The sequence below is a fragment of the Nicotiana sylvestris genome, chromosome 5 (assembly GCF_000393655.2).
Source record: "Nicotiana sylvestris chromosome 5, ASM39365v2, whole genome shotgun sequence".
Lineage (NCBI taxonomy): Eukaryota > Viridiplantae > Streptophyta > Magnoliopsida > Solanales > Solanaceae > Nicotiana > Nicotiana sylvestris.
Window position 1 is genome coordinate 57,599,401 of NC_091061.1, and position 4,544 is coordinate 57,603,944.

The following is a 4,544-nucleotide window of genomic DNA, read 5'->3' on the forward strand; positions in this document are numbered from 1 at the left end:
TGGATTCATGGGCATCTCATGTCTACGAGATATGTTTCCTGTTCTTTGGCATTCATTGCAGCCCTTTACCTATTGGTGAGAATCCTTAAAGATTGCTGGCCAGTAGAACCCTGCCTCTAACACCTTTGCTGTTGTCCGAACTCCTCCAAAATGTCCTCCATAAGGTGATGTGTGACAAGCCTGCAAAACAGAACATTGTTCTATCTCGGGGACGCATCTCCGGATCATGTTATCAATGAAAATTTTAAACACATGCGGTTCATCCCAGTAATAGTTTCGGCAGTCACGATAAAATCATTTCTTTTGAACATATGAGAGTTCATATGGTTCAATGCCACAGGCCAAATAGTTGGCAATATCAGCGTACCATGGCACATCTTCCACACTTGTGGCTAGCAGCTGCTCGTCTGGAAAAGTTTCCAGAATATCCTCAGACTTAATTGCATTTTCAGCACCTTCAAGGCGCGACAAATGATCAGCGACTTGGTTCTCCGTTCCCTTACTGTCACGAATCTCCAAGTCAAACTCTTGCAAAAGCAGCACCAAACGAATTAGGAGCGGCTTAGACTCTTTTTTATCAACCAAATACCTAATGGCTGCGTGATCTGTGTACACTATCACCTTCGACCCGATCAAGTAAGACCTGAACTTATCATAGGCGAACACAACAACCAACATTTCTTTTTCAGTTACCGTGTAATTCAGCTGAGCACCACTCAATGTCCTACTTGCGTAGTAAATAGGGTGCATTACCTTATCCTTGCGCTGTCCCAACACGGCTCCCACAGCGTAGTCACTAGCATCACACATGAGTTCAAACGGTTGCTCCCAGTCGGGAGCAACTACAATCGGTGTTGTGACTAGCCGCTTCTTCAGTTCCTCAAAAGCTACCCTACAATAGTCAGAAAACACAAATGGGTTATCGTTTTCGAGCAACTTACAAAGGGGATTTGCGATCTTGGAAAAATCCTTGATGAATCGCCGCTAGAAGCCAGCATGTACCAGGAAGCTACGAATAGCCTTGACTGATGTTGGAGGTGGAAGTTTTTCTATCACGCCGACTTTGGCTCTGTCCACCTCAATACCTTTACTCGACACTAAGTGCCCCAAGACAATTCTTTCTTGTACCATAAAATGGCACTTCTCCCAATTTAGCACTAGATTCGTCTCGATGCACCTTTTTAGAACACGGGTTAAATTTGCTAGGCATTTATCAAACGAATTTCCCACCACTGAGAAATTGTCCATGAAGACCTCCATAATGTCCTCCACTATGTCTATAAAAATGGCCATCATGCACCGTTAGAATGTTGCAGGTGCGTTACAAAGGCCAAATGGCATTCTCTTGAAGGAAAACACTCTGTAAGGGCAAGTGAATGAAGTCTTTTCCCTATCCTCTAGGGCAATAGAAATCTAGTTGTACCCCGAGTATCCGTCAAGAAAACAGAAGTGTGACCTTCCTGCCAATCTATCCAACATCTGATCAATGAAACGAAGTGGGAAATGGTCTTTCCGGATAGCCAAGTTCAGCTTCCTATAATCCATACAAATTCTCAATTCTGTGACAGTTCTTGTAGGAATCAATTCGTTGTTATCATTCTTAACTACCGTCATGCCACCTTTTTTTGGTACACATTGAACTGGGATAACCCAACTACTGTTAAAAATTGGGAAAATGATTCGCGTATCTAACCACTTGATCACCTCTTTCTTCACTACGTCGTTCATATTGGGGTTCAGTCTTCTTTGGTGTTCTCTGCAAGGTTTGTGTCCTTCTTCCAGCAGAATTTTATGCATACAGCATGCGAGGATGATTCCCTGTATGTCTGTCATGGTTCACCCAATAGTAGTCTTGCACTCCTTAAGTACCTGCAAGAGTTGTTGAGTTTGTACATCTAGCAAACTAGATGAAATAATAATAGGTAATGTGGAGTTAGGTCCAAGAAACTCATACCTGAGATGGGCTGGCAATGGCTTTAAATCCAATTTTGGTGGTTCTTTGATTGATGGCTTGGCTGGAGGAGCTTCTCTGTTCTCCAAGTGCAAGTGCTCAAATTCAAGTGTTCTATCCCAGAACCCTCTACCTTCTAATGCCATTACCCATCCAGCCAGTTCTTCTCCCCTTACCTCATCAAAGTTCATCAGACACGCAACAAGGGGGTCTTCAATAGTCAGTAGTTCATCATCGGTCTCTACAATTACCTCCACGACATCTATAAAAGAGCAATTAGTGAATTCACTTGGTCGCCTCATAGATATTTGCACGTTGAATAATATTTCTTCATCGTTCAACCTCATCTTTAACTCCACAGTTTCACAATCGATTAAAGCTCTCCCCGAGGCCAGGAATGGTCTTCCCAAAATTATGGGAATCTCTTCATCTACTTTACAGTTTAAGATTACAAAATCTATAGGGAACACAAATTTCCCTACCTGAATCAACACATCATCCAGAATACCAGAGGGTCGCTTTACCGTCCTGTCAGCCAACTGCAACAACATAGAGGTGGGTCTAGCTCTTCCAATACCCAGCCTTTTATAAATTGTTAGGGGCATAAAATTAATGTTGGCCCCTAGATCACACAGTGCTTTAGCAAAGGCAAAATCACCAATAGTGCATGGGATTGTAAAGCTCCCTGGGTCAGATAGCTTTTCCGCAATTGGTCTAGCACCACTGCACTACAGGTCTGGGTGAGAGTAATTATGGGTAAGTCTTGGAAATCAAATTTTCGGGACATTAAGTCCTTCATCATTTTTGCATACCCAGACATCTCTTTCAAAGCATCAATTAAGGGAATGTTTACCTGGATTTGTTTTAGCATTTCCAAGAACTTCTTGTATTGCTCCTCTTTTTGGTACTTAGCTAGCCTCTGAGGAAGGGTGCAAGAGGTCTCTTCTTCTCAATCATTTGGGATCGATCTTTATCAGCCGCTACATCAACCACTGGTTCCTGTCCTATTTCAGCTTCTTTCTCGGTCTCAATTTGAATGCTACCTTCTTCCTAGGCAAGAGCTTCCCTAGCTTCTCAAGCCCTTTCTTGCTCTACATCTAAATCTCTGCCATTACGTAAGCTCACCGCCATCAACTGCTTCGGGACTTGATCTTTTGGATTTACCTGGGTATCTACGGGTAGTGTTCCTTGAGGGCGATTGTTTAGAGACATCGAAGTTTGGCCCATTTGAATTATATTCTTGATCGCCGAGTCATGTGCATCTACTCTCTCACTAATCTTTTCATTAGACCCAATGACCTGTTGCATCATTGCTTCAAGTCTAGAAAATCCATCTTTCTGCCTTCCACTGTACTGCTGCTGAGGAGGGTGATACCCCTGCTGTTGATTCTGATTACTGTATCCCTGAGGCCTTGGGTAAGGTGCTATATTGTTGGGGGGTTTCATACCTCCCATGTTTCCACTGTTGAACTGTGATTGGGATGGCCTGTATTGCTGATTTTGCTGACTCCAATTATGACCACCCTGTCTTTGGCCTCCACAATTAGACACATAGTTCATATCTTCACGGTAGTGCTGATGATCGTGTCCTGCAGGCCACTGATTACCAATTGGCTGACTAATGCAAGATGTGCACAAGCCCCCATTAGTAGTATCTACATATGTATCTGCTGTTTTTGCCCTAACTCTTCCACCCTTTTGGTGAGTATGCTCATTTGTGTCAATAAAGTGGCCATATTTTCAGCCATTGAAGTGGATGGATCTAAAGGCACTGAGTGCACCACTGGAGTGATAGGTGCATTTCTGGTTATCCATCCTGAATTCTGTGTCATCTTGTCAAGCAGACCTTGACCTTCTCTCCATGTTTTACTCAAGAATGCTCCACCCGCTAAAGCATCAACAATATTCTTCACGCTGTCTGACAATCCTATGTAGAACCGCTGTCCCAATATCAAATCTGGAATGCCATGGTACGGACATATGACCAGCATCCCTTTAAAACACTTCCATGTTTCATGCAATGTTTCCATTGGCCTCTGTTTAAAACTCAAAATGTCATCAATCTGTTGCGCGGTTTTGTTGGGGGGGGGGGGTTGGAACTTGTTCACGAATTGCCTGACTAACTCCTCCCAAGTTGTTATGAAATTTATGGGGAGTGAGTTTAACCAGGTCTGGGCAGCTCCGGTCACTAAAAATGGGAACAATAGCAACTTGATTGCTTCTGGAGTTACATTGGGATGTCTTTGGGTCTTGCAGATTGACAGAAAAGTTTTCAAGTGTTGTTGAGGATCTTCGACTTGTGACCCCGAAAATAGCCCCTTGTTTTGCAACAAATGCAGCATGCTATTCGTGATTTGGAATGATTCAGCTTGTATCTGCGGGACTAAAATTGAGGTGGCCAAATTTTCAGCTGTGGGTTGTGCCCAATCATAGAGAACCGCCTCGGGCACAAGAGGTGCCAGTGGTGCTATTGGTACAACTGGGTGTTCTTCATGATCTCCCATTGTTGTTTCGATTGGATCAGTTGTTTGTTGTTGTCTATTTCTACGATTGGCCCGGTTCAAGGCCTTGAAAAATTTCTCGGGATCTGAAA

The 4,544-nt window shown here is 43.4% G+C and overlaps 1 non-coding gene across 1 annotated transcript; it reads left to right on the forward strand.

Moving 5' to 3' along the window:
* Nucleotides 1-3,913: 3,913 nt before the first annotated feature.
* On the forward strand, nucleotides 3,914-4,020 carry LOC138869865 (small nucleolar RNA R71). Its single transcript, XR_011400115.1, has one exon. It is a non-coding gene; the product is annotated as a small nucleolar RNA R71 (small nucleolar RNA).
* The last annotated feature ends 524 nt before the right edge of the window (nucleotides 4,021-4,544 follow it).